The sequence below is a fragment of the Polypterus senegalus genome, chromosome 14, assembly GCF_016835505.1.
Source record: "Polypterus senegalus isolate Bchr_013 chromosome 14, ASM1683550v1, whole genome shotgun sequence".
In the NCBI taxonomy this organism is placed as follows: domain Eukaryota; kingdom Metazoa; phylum Chordata; class Cladistia; order Polypteriformes; family Polypteridae; genus Polypterus; species Polypterus senegalus.
In genome coordinates, this window is record NC_053167.1 from 74,116,637 (window position 1) to 74,140,658 (window position 24,022).

General features: G+C 36.6%; 1 protein-coding gene and 1 long non-coding RNA gene across 2 annotated transcripts in view; one reads left to right on the plus strand and one right to left on the minus strand.

Annotated features, from left to right (window-relative positions):
- The window catches only part of lrrc8c (leucine rich repeat containing 8 VRAC subunit C), a 39,320-nt gene extending 23,501 nt beyond the window's left edge, over positions 1-15,819 (minus strand). Inside the window, exon 1 of the mRNA XM_039734487.1 lies at positions 15,576-15,819. The gene's annotated coding sequence lies outside the window, so the exon portion shown is untranslated. The remainder of the gene's footprint in view (positions 1-15,575) is intronic.
- The window catches only part of LOC120514227, a 79,605-nt gene extending 56,840 nt beyond the window's left edge, over positions 1-22,765 (plus strand). Inside the window, exons 2-3 of the long non-coding RNA XR_005630436.1 lie at positions 3,136-3,273; positions 22,256-22,765. This is a non-coding gene — a long non-coding RNA (uncharacterized LOC120514227). The remainder of the gene's footprint in view (positions 1-3,135; positions 3,274-22,255) is intronic.
- The last annotated feature ends 1,257 nt before the right edge of the window (positions 22,766-24,022 follow it).

A 24,022-nucleotide genomic window follows, 5' to 3' on the forward strand; every position in this document is an offset into this window, starting at 1 on the left:
AGAGATGCAGAAAGTAAGAGTACAAGGAGACAAGGTGTAAGTTGAAGAGAGAGGTGAAAAGGCGTATGATGAGTTGCATGTGAAGTTGGATACTAAGGAGGGAGAAAATTACTTGTACCAATTGCCTAGACAGAGGGACCGAGCTGGGAAAGATGTGTAGCAAGTTAGGGTGATACAGAATAAAGATGGAAACATACTCACTAGTGAAGAGGGTATGTTGAGCAGATGGAAAGAGTACTTTTAGAGGCTGATGAATGAAGAGAATGAGACAGAGAAGGTTGGATGATTTGGTGATAGTGAATCAAGAAGTGCAACGGATTAGCAAGGAGGAAGTAAGGACAGTTATGAAGAAGATGAAGAATGGAAGGGATCCTGGGCCAGATAACATACCTGTGGAAGCATGGAGGTGTTAAGGAATCTTGGAAAGTGAAAGGAGACCTGAGGAGTGGAAAAGAAGTGTAATGGTACAGAGTTTTAACAATAAGTGGAATGTGCAGAGCTGTGATAACTACAGGGGGGTTAAATTGATGAGCCAAGCATTAAGTTATGGGAAAGAGTAGTGGAAGCTAAGTTAAGAAGGGAGGAGATGATTACTGAGCAGCTGTATGGTTTCATGCCAGGAAACAGCACTACAGATGCGATGTTTGCTCTGAGCGTGTTGTTGAAGAAATGTAGAGAAGGCCAGAAGGAGTTGCATTGTGTCTTTGTGGACCTGGAGAAAGCATATGACAGGGTGCTCGAGAGGAGTTGTGGTATTGTATGAGGAAAGTCTGGAGTGGCAGAGAAGTATGTAAGAGTTGTACTGATATGTACAAGGGAAGTGTTGCAGTGGTGAGGTCTGCGGTAGGAGTGACAGATGCATTCAATGTGAAGAAGGGATTACATCAGGGATTGGCTCTGAGCCCTTTCCTATTTGCAATGGTGATGGTCAGTTTAACAGATGCAATTAAAGTCGACAGGAGTCCCCTTAGACTTTGATATTTGCTAATGACATTGTGATCTGTAGTGAGAGTAGGGAGCAGGTTGAGGAGACCTGTAAGAGGTGGAGATATGCTCTAGACAGGACAAGAATGAAGGTCAGTAGGAACAAGACAGAATACATGTGTGTAAATGACAGGGAGGTCAGTGGAATGTTGAGGATGCAGAGAGTAGAATTGGAGAAGGTGAATTAGTTTAAATACTTGGGATCATCAGTACAGAGTAACAGGGATTGTGGAAGGGAGGTGAAAAAGAGAGTGAAGGCAGGGTGGAACAGGTGGAGAAGAGTGTCAGGAGTAATTTGTGACAGACGAGTATCAGCAAGAGCGAAAGGGAAGGTCTACAGGACAGCAGTGAGACCAGCTATGTTATATGGATTGGAGAAGGTGGCACTGACCAGAAAACAGGAGACAGAGTTGGAGGTGGCAGAGTTAAAGATGCTAAGATTTGTACTGGGTGTGACAAGGATTGATAGGATTAGGAACGAGTACATTAGAGGGTCAGCTCAGGTTGGACATTTTAGAGAGAAAGTCAGAGAGGCAAAATTGCGTTGGTTTAGACATGTACAGAGAAGATATGCTGGGTATATTGTGAAAATGATGCTAAGGATAGAGCTGCCAGACAACAGGAAAAGAGGAAGGCCTAAGAGAAGGTTTATGGATGTGGTGAGAGAGGACATGCAGGTGATGGGTGTAACAGAACAAGATACAGAGGACAGGAAGATATGGAAAAAGATGATTTGTTGTGGCAACCCCTAACGGGAGCAGCCAAAAGAAGTAGAAAAATGCAAGATAAGAAGACGGCCTTCATGTTAATTAACAAACCACCTCTTTTTTGTGTTTGTTGACAATTGACAACAGTAGCAGAATCAAGAAACAGCACAGAATTCTCTTAAGCAACCTCTTTTCCCAAAAGAATATGAACTGTGCTCTGTCTGGGTGGGGGGAGGGGGAGAGAATTGCAGGTTTATTTCTTTCACTACTAAAACTAATATTAGCAGCTGTTCATATACAGAACAAACTGGTGTACATTTTTTAAAATACAACTAAGTGACTGGAATGCACACTGGAATGCACACTTCTTGTTTGCTGTTGTTCCATGATTTAAATTCCCATTTGGTTGTGTTTAACTGAAGGTATACGACACATTATTTCCCCTCTCATGTTAAGGAGTAGTTTAATAAAGCAAGTTTACATGCTATGTGCTATGACCACGAGAAATATGCTATATAAATAAAAGGTAGTAGTTGTGCTTCACATCTAAGATGAAAATCTAAGTAATCAATGAAGACCTGAAGTTAATGTTTTCAGCGCACAATGAAATGCATATGTATCATATATTACATGCCATTTGGTATGGATTCATGAAAGAATGTTAATATTTGTGATGCACCATCTAATGCAATGCGTTGTATCACTAAAAATGTTTGTGATACACCACGTTTTAGACTAACAGAGACATAGCAAACGAATGCAAGCACAGACATGTATCATTTTATTAGGGTGGATTATTATTGTTATTATAAATAGCAGAACTACAACCCCCAAAATAAAAAAGGCATTTGTTAGAAAACAGTGAAATATACGAATGTAAAAAGAAATTAAGCCTCTGTTTCTTAAAATATATAAATTGCAGTTATACAAGTTTTCATCAATAAATTAGAACAGACTGCAACATTTTACAATAACTACAAATGTGAATATTAAACATGAAGTCCTGAAATGTTTTGATGATAATTTGCTTTTCTTTTGTTAAATAATGCTGCATAGCACATTTATAAGCTCCACCAGTAAGAAGATGTGCAGTAGTTATTTTTAAAAAGAAAATAGGATAGCTACATGTAGATTGGTAGTTAAAAGAGCTGCTAGGCAGATGCTGCAGTACAAAGGAGTGTGCATTAGAGACATTAATCAAGGAATGCTGATAACATAACAATACACTGAGCTTGTCATAACACCAACTGAGTAATAAAACTTCTGTTAAATAATTTTTAGTTTATCACTGTAATGACATTTTCATCTGCAAGTCGACAATAGGTCAAGGTTTCGCTGAAAAAAAAAGTTATAACCTTTCATTCTGGTGAAACTGTTAACCAAAAAATACCTTTTATTATTTTAAGACCCTAAACTAAAAAAATGGTGTTGTTCCAACCCACAGGTCAACAACATGCATAAGATGTTTTATGGTGAGCTGACTTTCTGGTGCACAGGTGGGAGAACCCTGTTCTGGTGTGCATCTCCTGGGGACCTAGAGAAGAGCACTATTTTTACTGTTTATGTCATAAAAATGGCAAATGTAAGTATAGGTTTCCTGTGCACTAGAAAACGCAGGTTTATGAGACATTGGAGTTCTGTTTAGGACAGAAAGGATCCTTACTGCACATACAAGATACATTTGAAATGTAGGGTGACTGATGTAATAGGAAAGTGTATGAATGGCAGAGGATTGTTTAAACTAAAAATTGAAAGAAGCAGAGTAATTAGGACAAGCAAAGTTTACCAGTAATGTCAACAAAAAAAAAATCTAATAAAATATAAATTGGATATTAATAAATAAAACAAAACATACAAACACAGAGAAGTAACAATAATATAAAAATTAATGCTGAAAGTATTAAGAATAAAATTAATAAAATTGATTTGCAAGAAGCAAGCATACACTTATTAGCCAAAACATTATAACCAGTCTCATATGAAATGAATGATGTTGCCTATCTTATAATAATGGTGCATGTGAAGAACAAGGATATATTAAACAGTAAGCTGACATTAGTTACTCACAGAAGATGTGTTGAATACATAAGTTTTGGATAGGTTAAAGACCTGAGTGACTTTGATAAGGGACACATCTTTATGGCCAGACAACTAGGCCACATCATTTGCAAAGCTATAAGGCTTGTGGGGTGCTCACGTCAGCTATTGTGAGTACTCACTTACAGTAGTCTAAAGAGGGTATTGGATGGCCAAGATTCACCACTATGAGAGGTCAATGAAGGCTATCCCGTCTGGTATGAACCAACAGTAGGGCTGCTGAGTAATGTATCACAACACACAATGCATTGAACAATAATGTGTACAGGGCAGCATAGCCACAGGCCGGTCAGAGTTCCCAATCTAACCTCCACCTACCATCAAAAGCAATGTCAGAACTGGACATTGCACCAATGAAAAAAGGCTGGTATAATGAATGACATTTTTTGTCGAATCATGTGTATGGACTGATATGTGTGTGTCATTTACCTTAGGAATAGATGGCATAAGGATGTATTGTAAAAAGAAGACACATAATGGAATGTTCTTCTGGGTAATCATCATATGGACACTAACGTAGCATGTACCACTTCTTTCAACACTGTTGCAGACCAGATACACCTCTTCATGACAGCGGTATTCCCTGATGGAAGTAGCATTTTTCAGCAGGAAAAAACACCCAGCCACACTGCACAAACTGTCTGAGAAACAGAAACTACCAGATATCACTCTAAATCATCTGTGGGATGTGCTAGGGCAACAAGACCAATCCATGATGGCTCTACCTAACAACTTACAGGAGTCAGATGGTCTGCTGCTAACATCTTGGTACTAGATACCATAGGACATTTTCAGTGGCCTTGTAAAAATCCATGATTTGGCAGGTTAGATCTGTTTTGTCAGCATACATAGGAGCAACAGCATGTTAGGCATGTGGTTATAATGTTTTGGATCATCAGTGTGAAGCAGTCATATGAAAAGGTTTGGGCACCACTCTTAATTTTTTGGATTTTTGTTTATCATTGGCTGAGCTTTCAAAGTAGCAACTTCCTTTAAATATACAGTATGACATGCCTTATGGAAACAGTAATATTTCAGCAATGACATTAAGTTTATTGGATTAACAGAAAATTGCAATATGCATCATAACAAAATTATAGAGGTGCACACATTTTGGCACTCCAACAGAGATATTACATCAATACTTAGTTGAGCCTCCTTTTGTAAATATAACAGCCTCTAGACACCTCCTATAGCCTTTGATGAGTGTCTGGATTCTTGGATGGAGGTACTTTTGACCATTATTCCACACAAAATCTCTCCAGTTCAGGGAAATTTGATGGCTATTGAGCATGGACAGCCTGCTTCAACTCATGATATTCAAGTCAGGGGACTGTGACGGCCATTCCAGAACATTGTACTTCTCCCTCTGTAGATTTCGAACTGTATTTTGGGTCATTGCCTTGTTGGAATATCCAACCCCAGCGTAACTTCAGCTTTGTGACTGATGCTTGAACATTATCCTGGAGAATTTGTTGATATTGGGTTGAATTCATCCGATCCCTTGCCTTTAACAAGGGCCCCAGTCCCTGAACTAGCCACACACCCCCACAGCACGATGGAACCTCCACCAAATTTGACAGTAGGTAGCAGGTATTCTTCTTCCACCATACAAAGCCCTTTTTGTTATGACAAAATAACTAAATTTTTGTCTCATCAGTCCAAAGCACTTTGTTCCAAACTGAATTTGGCTTGTCTAAATGAGCATTTGCATACAACAAGCGACTCAGTTTGTGGCGTGAGTGAAGAAAGGGCTTCTTTCCAATTACCCAGCCATACAGATGTTCTTTGTGCAAATTGAACTGAATTGCAGAACAATGTACATACACACCATCTGCAGCAAGATGTTCTTGCAGGACTTTGGAGGTGATCTGTGGGTTATCTGTAACCATTCTCACAATCCTGCACATATACTCCTCCTGTATTTTTCTTGGCCTGCCAGACATGAGTTTAACAGCAACTGTGCCTGTGGCCTTCCATTTCCTGATTACATTCCTTACAGTTGAAACTGACAGGTTTAACCTCTGAGATAGCTTTTTGTAGCCTTCCCCTAAACAATGATACTGAACAATCTTTGTTTTCAGATCTTTTCAGTTGCTTTGAGGATCCCATGCTGTCATTCTTCAGAGGAGAGTCAAAGGGAAGTACAACTTGCAATTGACCACCTTAAATACCTTTTCTTATGATTGGACACACCTGTCTATGAAGTTCAAGGCTTAACGAGCTAATCCAACCAATTTGGTGTTGCAAGTAATCATTATTGAGCAGTTACATGCATTCAAATCAGTAAAATTACAAGTGAACCCAAATTTTTGCAGTCAGTTTTTCACATTTGATTTAATTTCAGGGCGGCACGGTGGCACAGTGGTAGCGCTGCTGCCTTGCAGTTAGGAGAGCCGGGTTCGCTTCCCGGGTCCTCCCTTCGTGGAGTTTGCATGTTCTCCCTGTGTCTGCGTGGGTTTCCTCCGGGTGCTCTGGTTTCCTCCAACAGTCCAAAGACATGCAGGTTAGGTGGATTGGTGATTCTAAATTGGCCCTAGTGGGTGTTTTGTGTGTGTCCTGCGGTGGGTTGGCACCCTGCCTGGGATTGGATTCCTGCCTTGTGCCCTGAGTTGGCTGGGATTGGCTCCAGCAGACCCCCGTGACCCTGTGTTTGGATTCAGCGGGTTGGAAAATGGATGATTGTATGGATTTTATTTCTTTCAACTAAATACTGCTTCATTAAAAATCTGTTCGGAAAACACCCCAGTACTCAGGTGTTCCTAGGAAATGAAAGACATACCACTGTTATCTTTTTTTGTTGAAAGTAGAGTAAATTATTATGCAGGCTGAGAGGGGTTCCCAAACTTTTTCATATAACTATAGATGTTATAGCACAGTAGTAAGGAAAACCTAGCTGAATCCTCTGAATACGGACAAATATACAGTGGAACCTCGGTTCAAGAACATCTCAGTTCACGTACAAATCGGTTTATGACCAAAAAGATCGCCAAACTTTTGCCTCTGTTCACGACCACACACTTGGTATATGAACAAGCCAGTTACCCTTTAAGTTTCAGTCTCTCCCTGTGCATTTCCTGTGCAGCGAGAGAGACACACACACACACACAGGCCCGCGAGAGAGACACACTTACAGGCGCGCGAGAGAGACACACAGACACAGGCGTGCGAGAGAGACACACACACACACAACCGCGCGAGAGAGAGACACACGCACACACGAGAGAAAGAGCTGGATGCATAAGGAAGAGAAGGCAGTTAAAGAATGCACTGGGCTTGTTTTTATTTTCATTTCTGTTTACAGCGATCGGTTCATAGTGTGCATTGTTGCAATTTTACTTTTCTTGGTGGTTTATTAAATTACGGATTTTTCAAATATTCATTTTTTCCCTGTGCTTAAAACTCAATAAAAAAAGTGTTTTTAGCGAGCGGTTCTTAGTGCTAAAGCGCAAACTCTTACAGTGTTAGTTTTCTCTGTTGTTCAAGGTTTTCTCAGTGTTATTCAATGTTTTTACATTTAGTTTATTATTACCCTGTGCATTCTATGGTATAATTATCTATATTTGTGCTTAAAAACAAAAAAATTATATATTTACATACAGTTCGTACGGTCTGGAACGGATTAATTGTATTTACATACAATCCTATGGGGGAAATTGCTTCGGGTCACGACCAAATCGGTTTACGACCAGAGTTTTGGAACGAATTATGGTCGTGAACCGAGGTTCCACTGTAAATTGATAAAAATGATCTAGGAAACTTGGTCAAATTGAAAAGGGTAGAATGACCATATGTATAAGAAAGAATTTAATTTAGAGATTAGTCTAGTTTTCATTCTAACACTCATGTTCTTAACTTGCTTATTCCATATTACTAAAAATATGTTTGGACATCATTCTGGGTAGTACTGACTACAATAGTAGCCCTTCCTTGTCAAAACAGTCATAGGGCATTAACTCCTACTCAGATCACAATTAATACTTGCCATCAGCCATATGCAAAAATAAGATAGTGATTGCTTCAACAGTAACAGCAGCAAAAACAACTTATTTCTTGTATAGCCCAAAGTCACACAATAAATGCATCAATTTGCTTTAACAAGCCCTGTTTTTGACAGCCCCCCAGCCTTGACTCCCCATCATGACAAGAAAGACAATAGTTTTTAAAAATAGTTTAATTCATGTCAACCTGTCTTGAAATGTCTGCTCCCTCTTTAATATTATGAAGCAAAAACACAGAAGACAGCACATGAATAGCTAGGGCCTTAACATGCACACATTTCAAAAAATACCTCAGGAGGAATTTTCTTTTGATTTCTTTTTTAGATTCTAAATTGGACTGTATTGATTAATTATGAATACGTTAATCATGAGAACCTTCCCTAAGCAGGACATTAATAAACTCTTGCAGCTGGCAAGAGCTGGCATAGTTTTTTATTTGCTAAATTCATCTTACTGTATATACAAATAAAGTGAACATTGAAACTATTTATTCTAGGAATAGTTGAGAAACTAAATTAAGGTTTTTCTCTAGAAAAAAAATAGTCCTCAATCCATTTCTGCTTTAGAGAATTGATCCAAGAACAAAATACGATGATCCCTGGTGATGGTACAGACATTCCTAATGTGTATTTACATGGCAGCTGATCCACTCACAAATGAATTATTCTCAGAAGATGTAAACATTATCATTATTAATATAAGCAGTACTTTATCACCTCTTGTTCAAATTAAATCCCATAATGGCTTAGGATAAGTAAACTCTGTCAAATAACACTGCCAAGAATACTCTGTCAGTGGTGTGAAACATGAAATTGCTAAGTAGCACAAGACAACTAAAAGTCCTATGCTTGTTCTAACATTTTAATAATTCAACAATGCTGTTTCAACAATTTAGTAATGTAACTTGAATTATCAAAAAGTGCATCTGATTTATGTTTCCTTTTTTGTGTTTGTATTATTCTACCGATCACCAGTCAGTGAGAAACATACAAGTAAAAATCTTAGTACTGTATATTACATGCACATTAAAACAGTCAAGCAAATATGCAGACAGCTAATCTGCACAAGTGGGGAAAGATATCCTTCTTGTGAGTAACCACAACATTTATTAAGAAAATTACAGACATTTTAAGGGATAATGAAAACAAAACAGCTGCACTAGAGGAAGTAGGCTATGTCACTCCTGAACATCCAGAGATTGGCTTATTAGCAAAATTAGGGTACATATTAGAAAATATTATGGAGGACTACAAATATTTAATTTTAGAAGACATAGTTTCTAATGCAAAGTCACATATTTTTCAATCAATATTCAGTATGGTAGTCAATCAACTAATTAATTGTTAATTGCACATATCAAAAATGTCCAACATCCTAATAATAGACTTGAACAATTATGGCATAACTTTATTTTTGAAAATACAATGTAAGTTCTTACTTTTAATGGTCTACTGAAAATAAATATTTCTGGTGAGTGAATGAGGGGTATTGTTGCTCAAGCCAAAACTCTACTCTACTGTAAAGCTTCAGTGAAACTCGCTTCAAATAAAAATTTAAAACATGATAAATTAAGGCAAGGAAGAAATTACACATTGCCTTGGTTAATGATACAAACTAGTAAACATTCATGCTGTTGAAAGAAATCAGGCATTTCTTTACCATAATACAGTATATGCTGAACAAAAACACTAGATATTTTCGCATTTTAACCTTAACATGACAGAACATTTAAGGCAGTGAAACAATTTAATCTGTATCTATGTCAAATAGCATCTTCAATACACCCCATCACAGGGTGCTTTACAAGGTATAAATAATAGCATCCATTATATTAAAATAATCTAAAAATTGTGACAGATTACTGCAAAAGAAAACACTTTGAAAAGAGTAAATGAGTTTAAAAATAGAACAGCAAGTAAATAGGAGTAAGAACAGTAAAAGTTGATAAATACGTGAAAAGAGTCAACAACATTAATGCTGGAACACAGATAATAAAATCAGTACAATTATTGCTATTCTAAATGACAAAAGTAAAAGCTTTACAGGTGAAATTTAAATGTTAATCCTGATTATAGTGCACAGAGACTTAAGTCTATGTCTATACTGCTCATGACTACTGCTTGTGGCATCTGTTCTTCACCTTAAAGGTGTCAGGTTTACAAGGAAGCCCCAAGTCTCCACGTCAGTCTTACCCTGGCCAAACAACACTGTGGTGTGACCAACAGTTGAATTTTAGGCTACATTACTACATATTCATTGAAACAAAAAAGTACAAATAACTTAATATATACAAATATTTTTTCAGTAATAAAGTACTTACCTTAACAAACTAACAAACACAGATTTAAAAGAAACATTTTACTTAATAAATCAATAAAAAATATCCAGAATGATAGATTGATAAACAACTAAAAATTCTAAAAGCAGATAATTAAAATGTTCTATTACCAAATATAAAACTCATTTTTGACTAGACTACAGGTAACAAATGCCTTTACTGTATTATTTATTCAAAGAGATCTGTTCAAAGGATTCACCCATTCTTTTGTAGTTACATCAATCAATGTTTTTTATTTTAAAATGTTATAATAATGAATATAAAATGCATATATACAGTTTCAGCTGTAATAGCCATTCTTTGCAGGAATTAAAGACTTTTGTTAAAAATTACAGATAAATTCAAAGAAAGACATTTTAGATTTTGGCACTGGCCTACCGAGGTCTCATGGTAGACAGGTGAATCCATCCATTTTCCAACCCGCTGATTCCAAACACAGTGTCACGGGGGTTTGCTGGAGCCAATCCCAGCCAACACAGGGCACAAGGCAGGAACCAATCCTGGGCAGGGTGCCAACCTACCGCAGGACACACACACACAAACTCACCCACACACCAAGGCCAATTTAGAATCGCCAATCCACCTAACCGGCATGTCTTTGGACTGTGGGAGGAAACCCACGCAGACATGGGGAGAACATGCAAACTCCATGCAGGGAGGACCCGAGAAGCGAACCCAGGTCTCCTAACTGCGAGGCAGGTCTTCAACTCAAAAGCCCAATATTGTTTGAATTCACTTCCTATTCACTCAAGAGAGGATTTCCTGGAAATGGTTTATAATGCCTATAAATAGTATTCACCCCCCTGGAAGTTATAACATTTTATTGTTAAACAACACTGAATCACAATACATTTAATTTAAATTTTTCAAAACTTATCAGCAGAAAAAGACTTTTTAATTCCAAAGTGAAAACAGAACTCTGCAAAGTGATCTAAATTAATTACAAACAAAAATCACAAAATTGCTAGCTTTAGAATGTACTCCCTTCAAGTCAGTATTTAATTGATACACCTTTGGCAGCCATGACAGCATTGAATCTGTTTGCACAGGTCCCTCTCTATCAGCACTGTACATCTATAGAGTGCAATTTTTCCCTATTCTTCTTTGCAAAACTGCTCAGGCTATGTCAGGTTGCATGAGGATCATGAGTGAAGTCTATTTCAAGTCCAGCCACATATATTCAATTGGATTAAAATTTGCACACAAACTCCAGGATGTTAATGTTATGGTTTTTAAACCATTCCTATATAGTTGTTGTTGTACGCATGGGGTTGACATTTTGCTGGAAAACACATTTTTTCAAAAGGCACAGGTTTTTTATAGACTGCATCAGGTTTTCCTCCAGAATTTCATAGCATTTTGCTGCATTTACTATACCCTCTACCCTCACAAACCATCAAGGGCCTGCTGCAGAAAAGCATTCTAACAGCAAACCTTACAACAAACCTTATATTTACTAAAATGGCTAAAACAATGAAAAACTCAATTTTGGTCTCATCAGAGCACAGAAACTTCTTCCAGCTTTCATTTCAGAGTCTTCCATGTGTTTTCTGCTGAGACATCAAGTGCATTTTTAACACTGGTTTTCTCTTTGCCATTCTGCCATAAAGCTGTGACTGGTGATGCTTCTGTAGCTTGTAACTCCTTCAGAGTTTTCATAGGTCTCTTGGTGACCTGCCTTACTTGTCTTTTTCTTGCATAATCACAGCTTGAGTGGATGGTCTGCTCTAGGTAGATTTTAAGCTGTATCATATTCATTCCATTTCATGATTATTGATTTAAGTAGACTTTAAGGGATATTCAGATATTTGGATATTGTCTTGTCCCCTTTCCCCAACTTGTACACTTCAGTCACCTTTTCATTGAGTTACTTTGCTGAGATCTGTTTATACTTTGACACTAAAGAGTCTTTTTCTGTTGATCAGTGTAAAAAAAGGATATTAAATCCACTGTGATTCAATGCTATATAATAATAAGACCAGGTTTATACTTAATGCGACGCATGCTCCAGCAGACACTCCTTCTACGGAAGCATTTTACTGTTTATATTTACGTGCGTACTTTACGTAAATCTGGAGGAATCCACCAGGTGGAAGTGCAAGATATTATCACGGTGAGAATAGGTTTGGCTTTGCTGTGTTGTGAATTGCCTGGAACACCCATTAAATTCCAATTACACCTTACCGCAATATCTCTGAAAAGGATGTTTAATGATTAAATCCATCAATCCAGTGATTTGTCCATTCCAGCAAGCATTGGGCATGAGGCTGAAACAATCCCTGGATGGGGAATCAGCTCATCACAAGGTGAATACAAGCACTCACATACACTAGCGTCATTTTAATGTCATCAAATCTGCAAATCTTTGGAAGGAAACCGGAGCACAATGTGGAAACCCAGCAGGAAAACATACAAACTCCAGGCAGAGAATACCAGCGATGTGACCCCCATGTGTGTAATTATTAACAGTGTTCATTATTTAATGACCCCCATGTGTGTAATTATTAACAGTGTTCATTATTTAAACAAAAATTAATGATTTATCTATAAAACATAACATACATACTTTAATGCATTTCATCATGAAAGTGATATCAAGTATAAATCTTAGGATTCTAAATGTGCAGAGAGTTAGAATATCATACATTTTATGTGTTCTGTGTGGTGATCTATTGCTGTTTGCTGCTGCTGTCAGGTCAGGAGGAAGCCCCCCCAAAAAAGGCACAAAAGATGGTATGTGAGACTTTAAAATGTATTGTGTCATTACGATCGGCAATATGCGACGTTTGAATATAAAAGCACCACGAATGCATCTGTATGTTGGCATTTTGCTTCACCACATTGAACCACTCATCAATCATAGAAGCACGCACATCAATCCCGTAGGATCCACAAAGCGGCTTTCTGTCACATGTAGATAGTAAACAGAAACTCTGACGTCATGTTCCGACTTTTATCACACTATGCCCCCCGACTTTTTGCTGGTACTGCAACTCACGCATGCGTCACGTTATTTTCTGAGGACCTGCTCAGAGGATGTGTCAAATGAACGCAGGGAACGTGTGGCAGTCATGATGAGTGCGCATACGCGTTCTGAGTGTAAAGTATAAACAAGCCCTAAAAGCTTCCAAGAGGTGTAACTTTTTAAACGTACTTTATCTAAAATAAATAATTACAAAGGTAATAATTTAAGAGACAGAAATGGAAAGCAGCTATGTTTACAAAAATGTTGCCACAGTGAAGAGCAGATTCAATATGCTGATTGTTAGATCTCAGTCTAGCTCAGTGCAAAATAAATAAACAAAGCAACATGAGAAAACTTGCAGATATGTACAAACTGAGGTATAAATCCAAAAAGAAGCTATAACTTTAAGGAGTTGTATAATCAGAAGGGTTTCCTATAAGCACCAAAAAATGGACTTAATAAATGAGGTAGAATGCTTGAAAAATAAAATAGAGAGAAAAAAAATAAACTTTCAAGCAGATTCAAGTCTTTATAAGGTAAAAAACACATGAAATAGTGCTCCAAAGGCAACAATGTCCTTGCAAGTCCTTTTGGAATGTTGAGTTAGTATGGTTCAATGAAAAAAGAAACAAATTATTTACAGTACCGAACTCTATATGATATATTTCAATATGAACATAAGCAGAACACTACAAGACATATCATTCTCTACACATTTAAAAATAGCAATCAAAGAGTATTTACATGATCTATGAAAAGAAAACATTTGGCCATGAATTTATGTAACTGCATATAACTATAGTACAGTAGTAGATTTAAAAGCCTTCACACTAATATGATCGCATGTGACACACTGATGCAAAAAAGTAATTAAGTATACCATTTTTGATGATGAGTCTCGATCTCATTCTCTTTGCAACTCTATACGGTAAGTACACATTCAGGGCTTTAATTTACAAATACGTCAAATATGCAATAAGGAATAATTAGGGACTGTTTATTACTCTATATCCACCCATCCACCTAATTATTCTCTAACCTGAGCCAAAGTCAGACATGTTGTCAACCCATCATCACTGGGCACAAATTTTCCAGTTGTCAACTAATCTAACTTGCATGTATTTAGAATGTGTAAGGAAACAGAAGTACCTTTAAAAAAGTGATTCAAACTTGTGCAAGTCATTGTAACACAGATTGTACAAGTTAAAGTGACATTGCACTTTCCAACAACAGAGAGTCTGCACGTTTTTAAAGCTGTATGGTTAGAAAGGATTCAGTGATGTAGTAGTCAAACTGAAAGATTTAAAAAACCTGGCAACATTTCAAATTTTATAGCACATCTATAACAAAAACTGGCCGACAAAACGTTGCATTGGAAATGTTTATCTGATTCAAGGTTACTTCTATTAACAATTGATGACCATCTGGTTCTATTGTGTTTTGCTATGTCTCATACTGGCGTTTCCATTGTGAACTGAAACAAAAATATCCATTGTGTGTTCTGTTGCTATTTCCATACAGCCTATGCGTTACTTTCTCAATGACCATTATGTATTTCCCTCTAGGACATGTACTGAACATTCAAAACAAATAATACTAATTTCCTAATTCAGAAGAACTACATTAAAATGTTTCAATATGTTGTTTTAATAATTCCATATATGAGACTGGTTTCCACAAACTGACAAATGGATAGTAAAAAAATCTTAAAGACTAATTATATTACACATACACATGAAGATAATTAAGCTAAACTAATATGCGTAACAATATACCAAATTCCCATCATTAATGTATATTGTATTGTCGTACTTATTATTAAAGTCCACTAAAAATCATTCACATCTGCATAATTGTACCTAGAGTGAGGATGGGAGTGTCTTGCGAATGATGTTGACTTTAGAGGATCAAGTGAATTACTAATCTGCATTAATCTTAATAAAATTATAATCATTATTCAGCAAAGCACTCCAAGGAAATGACCTTTCCGAATACGGATGCGCTCAGCGTTGCTAACCACGGGCGGCATCTGTACGGTTAGCGGATTTGCACAAACGTAAAACATCATTCCATAGGTTAAAATAGGCGCAGGTTCTTCTATCTAAACTTGCGACGCAGATCTTGTTTTTACACTCCCCAGAGTGGTTCCAAAATGTATGACGTCAACTGAGAAGAAAACATCTTTTTAGCACAGAGTGGCCCTGACGAACCGGTCTGCTGCTCCCCACAAGGAGACACGGGGCACTTCAAAGTGAGTCGCAGCATCACTACGACGCGATGCAGGTTCGCACAGATGTGCGGCGGGCATGTTAACCACGAATTGAAATGAAATGAAATGGAATTCTGTTACGCCGTTTTGAAAAGTTCTAAGGTTCTACCATAATAGTACAGCAGCTAATCAACTAACAAACGAAGACGCCACCGTCTTCCGCTACTTTTGTCTCAGTGAATGCCTATGCTCTGAGGCGAAGTGCAGCGCTTACCTCGCGTGTTGTCAGTGCTTTGTCAGAGCTGTGAGGACGACGTCTCGGCGTCGCGAAGGCACCCTCATGTCCTTGCGGTGTGTGTGGGTAAGAGAGAGAGAGAGTGATGGCAGACAGGGGCACTTGGGGCTCCATCAACAGTGAGTGGCCAGCAGGCTGACGCCAGGGGGCGGAGACTCAGGACAAGAGAACTCAGAGGGAATACTCGCGAGCGAGTGGCGAACTACAAGGCCGTGGAACTTAGCATAGGGAGGAGGCGGGCAAGCCGGGCTGCTCTTGGGATTCCGGGTAAAGAGTTCAATCGGGATCCGCGTAATTTATCTTTGCGCTTTTAACACGTTACGCGTTTATCACACAAGCACTTATTTTTAATCCTTATAATAATACGAATAGGCATTTTGTTCGGCGAGACTTACAGCACCAAAATTACATTATGAAATTGTACAAAGTATGGTTCAAGTCCACTGACATAGTTTAACCAAAATAAATGTTTTATACACCGACATTAACAATATGAAGTCGATTCAGAAACGTTGCAGAAAAACTGTATAAAATAATAATACATAGCAATTAACATTATAGTTATCAGCCCCAAGATAAATCACAGAGCGACTGTGGCTCTGTACAGCTGGACAATGTTCTGGCATCAAATTCGAATTTGAGAAAGTGAACAGATTGCACTAAAGAGTGAGAGACAAACAGGCATTATTATTATTAAAGAGTCCTCAAAAAAATTGTTAAAATAGTAATAGGACTTGTTAAAATCAAGTGAGAAAATGTACGGTTTTAAGCACGTTTTATGGAAATTTTAAAGTATTCATAAATAAAACAATACATTATTTTTTATTCTACTGTAAATATGTTCTGTTCTCGAGAATCTAGTACATAGGACATAATTTCACTAAAATGTGCTGTATACCGTATGTGTTTTATATATTGAAAGGTTGCAAGGAGCCAGAATCAGATAGACAGATAGATCTTTATTTGTCTCCAGGGGGAAATTTGGTAAATGGTTTATTATGGGGCAAACTTGCACTCATACAGGAACAACTTAAAGTCCTCAATTAAAGCTACACAAATGCTCTTGTAATGTGCAAGGAAACAGGAGAAATTGTAAGTAAACTTGTACATGAAAGGGGAGACCATGAAAACCTAATATAAAATTCAGCTTGCTCCGTTATTGTTCAATTGATGTTTCCTGACCTATTTCATCACAAATATTTAGTTCTTCATTCAATTCAATTGCTTCACAACTGTTAGCTTTCAGTATATGTAGCAGCACTACTGTGTATTGTTATTTAGACATGTATAATTTAGGAATACTGCATTTCTTATAACCATGGCATTAAACCATTGATGAACTGAAAACAACGCGGTGTAGTAGTTAAGAGTTTCTTATCCAAAGCTCCATAGGCATGGTTTTATTGCCTGGCCCACAATCCTTGTGAGGTTAGCATGTTATTTTTGAATTTGCTCTGTTTTCCTTGGGTGCTATATCTTAAATTTGCACAAGTAAGATTAATGACTGTAAATTGACCCAGTGTGGATGAATAAGTAAGGATGGCCTATTGCCGATTAATGTCCTGTTCAAGTTTGTTTCATTCTTTGCTGTCGGGAAAGGTTTTAGCCTAGTGTGACACTATAATGGAAAATGGATGTATAAATGGGTAAATTTAAATAAATTGACATGGAGAAAAGTTACTTACCTTTTTATATAACAGATCTGCTGCATTCAGATTTACTAACAACCCAGCAAGCATTATACAGTATTTAACCATCCTTGAGTACTTTACCTAATCTTTATCGAGGTTTACAAACTGCAGTACCTTATTGTTAAAAGTTTAACTAGCAGGAAGCTGAAAAACAGGTTTAACCCCATGCAAATATCTTTTACTAACTTAAAAGCAGAGGTAAGCTAATAATCAAATAAGATTTTTTTCAGGTGTTTTAAAATATAAAGTGCTCTGAGGCCACCTAGTGACCAATAAACCAATGATTCAACAGTTATTTATACTAAATAAATATCCTGTATGGACAGATATTTTTCATGCTGTGCTTTTAGCCATACATATTATATAGTCTTTCTTAGATGTAAACATACTCTTTAAGAAGGGCATGAAGGATTGTTTATTGTATGAAAAAAGAGTACAAGACAACGAAATGTAATGTGTGAATGTAATGTTTTCCAAACACCCAGTTCTTCTTTGCAAAAGAGAATTTTAATCTCAAATGGATTTTTTACATGTTCATGTTAAAGAATACGTTTTAAAACATCGTTTGGAAAAGTCAAATATGAGAGCAAATAATACAGTATGTGCCAGAAAAAATAATGGTTTGTTCTATAAAGAGTATATCAGTTTATTATATAATCATTTTCTTTTTTGAAAATTTCAGTAATTGGAACTTTTCTAGCAGTTTACTGTATATACCATAGGTCACACAACATAGTGCACAGAGTGTGAGGATCCAGCTGTTTCAGCATCCAAATTCTGTTACAAAGAACATCCTTCCTTTCATTAAACTAAGTTTATTTCTATTTTTGAGAACAATCTTGGACACTTTACTGAAAGGAAGCTTGACAAAATGTCAGGAAAATGAAACAAATGAATTAGAGACCCCAGGAGAAAGACTGTCTTTACAGTAAATCCTTGAGGTTCACAAGTTCTTCACCAGCTTTAGCATATCTTCATTTTGCTTTTATCTCAAAGTTTGCCTTCATGAACTGCTTGCTTCTGATCTTCTTGAATTATGTTTCACGAGTCATAGATTTTTCAACTTTTGTTAATCTATTTTTCTTATTCTTTAGTAAACATAGCTATTAAATGCAATGCAAGTGATCACTGTAAATGATGAATTTCATTCTATTTAGTTTCTTAATCAGACATAAATCACACACAGATGCAAGCCCTTCATTAATCTTATTATTTAGTTCAATGACTACTTCCTTTTTTAGTCTGCATAATCATACACTTCCTAATCAGCAAAGTACATACAGTATGTACTTATGTAAGGCTCATGAGCTGTCACCCATTTAAAAATGATTGAAACACCAGTTACGGTAATTATACAGGGATGACTTTGAAACCAGTGGTATCAACGTTTATTGTAAGATATTTATTTACCAAGTGTACCTGCCACTTGTCAATGTTCTTTAGTTGAAAAAGGCTGGGTTAAAGGAGGAGGAGAAAAGGATAAGGTTTATTTTGCATAGATATATAGACCTAAAGCAGCATCATACTAATGGGTGAGAATTTGGGATGCACAATTTTTTATTGTAAAAATTAAATACGACAAATATACTTAGACAAGTTGCCCTGTGACTCTGATACTTACGGTAACAAATTCCATCTGTTTTAGTCCTTTGAAAAACTGACATAGATGATAGTTCTTTCTTTGTATTGAATTACATTTAACATATTTTTATGTAGTGTTGTTTCTCAAGGGACAGGTTAAGGGTTCTCCATACATTTAACAATATAAAAAGAAAAAAAAAATAGTAAATACAGGCAGCATGCAATGTAGACATACACTGTACCACAGCATATGACCATTTATCTATACACACAGAGGCTCGGAGCTCCACCATATGGGGTGGTAAAAATGAATGGATAGATATTTTTTTAAATAGAGAAGTTCTCAGAGGACAGAATCAGAGTACTACACAGATTTACAGATAAAAAAGTAATAGTATAGAAATAAAAAACACCATTAACTATACAGGTATATGCATACATTAAGGCTGTGGTCCAGTTTGATTCTTTGTGGGAGTAAATGTGCTTAGAAAATAGATGAATAGATATTCAGTTAATTAGTAAATTTAAGCTATTACGATGCTAGTCAGTGAAAAGGAAAAAAATGCAAAGACTCCCACTGATAAAGATGCTGGAGAAAATAAAATTTTATACGGTAATGGTCTCTGAAAAAGTCAAAATGAAAATTTGTTTTACTCCTGAACCATTTGACAAAGTACTATAGTGCAGGGTATCGTCCATGGTTTTGATTAAATCATACAATTATATGACACTGGAGTCTGTCATTATCTTCCATCTTTGAGGTCTCCCATTAACACAGAAAGAAATTTATCAAAGTAGCAAATGGGCTAAGGGCAGCAGTCAGACATGAAGAAAAAAAAGAGGACGAGAGAGTTTTATTAGTCTGTCATGATGACCTCTAAATTTATAATATAGTGAAAAAGTGGAACTCTGTAGTAGTCGGGTATTAAAGGTGATGTTGGTTTGTCATTTTGTAGGAGACAATCTTTTTTGTGACGTGTGGTATTTATCTGAAGGCAGCCAACTAGTAGACATTTGCTTCCTGTCTGAACCAGAGCTACAGTGATGTACTGTAAATAGTGTAAGCAGCTACTTAGGCCTTTGAACAGCAGTATGCTTGTATTCTTGGAGAAACACCAAAGAATATTTTTGCTTCTGGGCCCAAGCAGCCTAGCACCATTTTTCCTTCCTGACATAAGTCCTTGGGTGGCATTTGTAGTTGTTGAGTGGCCTTTTTGTGGACTTCCTCTGATACTTTATTTGAATGTCTTCAATCTTCTGTAAAAGCAAACAAATCACTATATAGCACTTTAAATGCTTTAACTCTCATTGGGCATATGATAACGGACATGATTTCACCTGAAAAAACATTTTAAAAAATCTAAAAAAAGATTACATAAAATATAAAACAACATCATAAAATTATACTTGTACTATAGGTATCACACCAAATGCCTAACCCAGTGCCTATATCACAAGTGCAGAAACTAACCACAGGCTTCCCATAGGCTAATTACAGTATGGTTTTTATTTCTGATTGAAATGTTGCTACAAATGTAAAGTTGTAAGTCTGATAAACAAAAAATATCAGTCAGATGTGTATTAACTAACAATATGTGCTATATCATAAACATTTAAATAAACTGTCAGCAGAAGTGTTAAAAATTTGCAAAAAATATATATGGTACTAACCAGTCTGTTCACAGAACAGTCGTAAGATTTTCATAAGCCATGCATCTGGTGCTAGAGAAAGCAGAATAAGAATTACCCCATAGATAACTAGTCCACTTAAAAGAATAAATTGATTAGACAGTGCAGTGTGCACTGCAGGCCACTACATGCTAAACTGCAAAGTTGAACTTGAACTGGAATATCAATGTGTTCTGGACATTTCCAGGCTTGGACTGATTTTTCTATCAGAACATAAAATGCTAATGGCAGATATAAACTAGCTAAAATGAGACTAAAGCAATTTGTCTGTTCAGTGAAGGAAGAGATGCAGATGAAGATACATTAGATGAACTAAAAACATTTTTGAACTGCTGATAAGTAGAAAATGTATGCATCCTTCCATTGTCAAACACACTTAATTTCAGGGTTACAGAGACTGTAGCATTAAGCTGAAGAAAGACACCAATCTTGGAAATGGTGACAGTCCATTTTAGCGCATATGCTCACATGCACACTTAGAAAGGGCCACATCAGAGTGGCCATTAGTATTGTGAGATCCCCACTGAATTTACTTCACTTTGATTTCGGTAAAATTTTTCATCTCACCCAGAGTTATGCATTAGATAACATGAGCTGTAGTGGCAAAATTAAACAAAATATATTAATAAATATTTCTAAATAATTAATAACGAGTGAACCCTGCAGAGTTTGCTTCGCTGTGAGCTCCATGAAATCAGGGAAATGTTCGTGAATTTCACTGAAATCCATGAAATGAGTCAGTGGGGAAAGATGAACTGAAATAGTTTTGAGTGGACTATAATGTTGCAATTGTGTTTAAATTGTCCCTGAAAGCTAATAAAGCATCTTCCAACCATGTTGCACCAATTATTCTGGCCAAAAATGTGATCTGAGCTGTGATGTATAAGTGCTAACCACTGTGCCTAAGTGCCTCAAATAACAAAAGACACTAAATGAGTGCATACCACCAAAATATAATGAACGGCCATAAAATAGAAAAAAATAAATAAAATATATCTCATTAGGCTCCCAGAGCTGAAGTCACATTTCTGTGTGTAGTTTTTTGCATGTATCTGTGCAGATGTTTTGTACTTTTTCCTTCCAAGAAAAAGATAGAAATGCCTTGTAAAGAGTAATAAATATTTTGTTATTTATTATTGTTTCACAGGGTAGGGCTCCTTCAAGGCTTGTTTAGAATCATAGCAGCAGCATTTTTAATTATGCATGCAAATTAGAAAATAAGCTGGTTCCTATTATAGGAACACCAAGTGCAAAGAATGCCATTTCTTCACAGGGTACTCTTCTGCACACAAGCACATTTTGTGCAAATGCCTTCAGGGTGTAAGTGAAAACTGAAGTACCTTGAATAAAACCCATCTGGACATCAGGAAACAATCAATAAATTTCACATATAGACTACTGCTACTGGGCTGAGAATTGAACTGAGATCTCTGGAGCATAATACAGCAATGCTAACCACTGTACTCTTGTGCTAATAAACTTCCAAAGTAGCTGGAATTTCACTATCTCACATTAACCGGAATAATGTTATGAGACATACAAGCCATATTATTGTATATTTTATGCAAATTCTCTCAAATTTGCAGTACCTCTTGTCAAGCACGTGCACATGGGAGATAGTTTACGGGCTCAAGTGTTTTTCAGCTGAGATGAGCTTGGTGTTGCCCAGTAACTCTCTTTTCTTTTCTCCCTCTGCAGACCCTCATCAGAACCCACCTCCTAAAGATGACACTTCCGCCTTCCGAGGTCCTGCCTAAATATGACATCACTTCTGGTTACAGTTCAATCAAGATCCCACCTCTTCTTATTCACATTATATAAACCCCCCACCATCTTGTCTCACCTCAGTTCCGCATTGAACTTGTGTTTGTAAAGACATTTTCTTATTTTTGCCTTATTTTCAATTATACAGGGTTGCTAATTCCTCAAACCATTATGCCCATGACTGAGTCTCATTACACTCTTCAACTGCTTTCCCACATTTAAATTCACATTTACTATGCTTTCTTGGGATAATTCTGACTTTAGCCAACTTTGGTAACGAAAGAAGATCTCTAAACATATTTCTACTTCAAAAGCCCCCATGAGTATATTTTCTTGGCCCCACCAGTACAATATAAGATGACATTTTGCACCCTTCATCAGTTCCTGGCAATGTTTTCCTGTCACTAATGTGTCAGGCTTGTCCCAGTTTTGGCTAATCCTACATTCTACACTTTTATTACTTTGTTTCTCTTGGTTTGTGTGCAATCCTACTATAACTGCAAATAAAAGCCAAGTGTCAACCAAAGTGCTATTAAACAAAATAATCATGTAAAATCTTTTCAAACACAGTATTATACTTCTTTCTAAAAATAGAATTTTTTTTACGCTATTGTTAATATGACACTTTGCGTCTTGAACTAAAAAATGAAGCAGTGACTTATTTAGATTAAAGTAAGCATGGCCAAAGAAGGTTTAAATATTTACACAAAGCCGTGTTACTTGTATACTGTACTTTATTTGCCACTTGTCTAAATCCATGATCAGCTTCTGAGTTTAGGCTCTAAGTGTATGTGTTCATGGAAATGTATTGTTATATTTCTTGAATCACACTATTTATTAATGTTCTTTTGTTATTGCAATTCAATGGTGTGCCCACAACAGATTTCCTTAACCTTTAAATATTTTGTAAGCACAAGTACATTTTGTGTATAAAAAATGCATTACTAGCCATCATAAACAAAGAAGATGACTTTCCACATTCAGATTTTAAGTGTTATAATCTCCAAAGTTGCTCTGTATATAAACAAAGTGCAGCCTGAGAAATGTTCAGAGCAGACAATCTCACATTTGCTCTTTTTCAGATCTCCAGCAAGCTTTCATTCCCTGAGGAGTACTGTGAGATTAGACTTGCTGGACTCTAGAATTTGGCGGGTGGATTCTCAGTCTGCAGCTTTTTTCCTCACTGTGCTTTTCCAAGCTAGGGGTCTTTTCAGCAGGTTCCCACTCATTTTCCAGCTAAAAAACATCCTCTAGGTCACTGTTATTTGAAATGCTTTCACAATGTGACCCTGCCATCTTAATTTCTACAGTATTCTGAATCATGTAATCCAATATTCTGGATTATTGCTTATAATAATATGCTTAAAGACCCATTATAGTTTTGCTTGTACAAGGTAAATGTTTAGTAACAGTTATCCAAAAATGTTAACCGAGTTTAGGTGATGAATGAAATTTTCAAATTCAAACTGTACACTGGGTGATTTGAAATTACAGTTGTACTTTGCTGTTTGTGTAGCACACTATCACTCTAATCCTTGCTCCAGCCGCATACTTTTATTAATTTGGCAAACCTTTATTATATGACGTAAAAGGCTGAAATATATTAAGTAGCTACAGCTATTTTTACAATTAAAGCATACACAATTTTATTGAGATTTTCACTGAACGCCCTTAATGCTAGGCTGCACTGCCTGTTTAAAA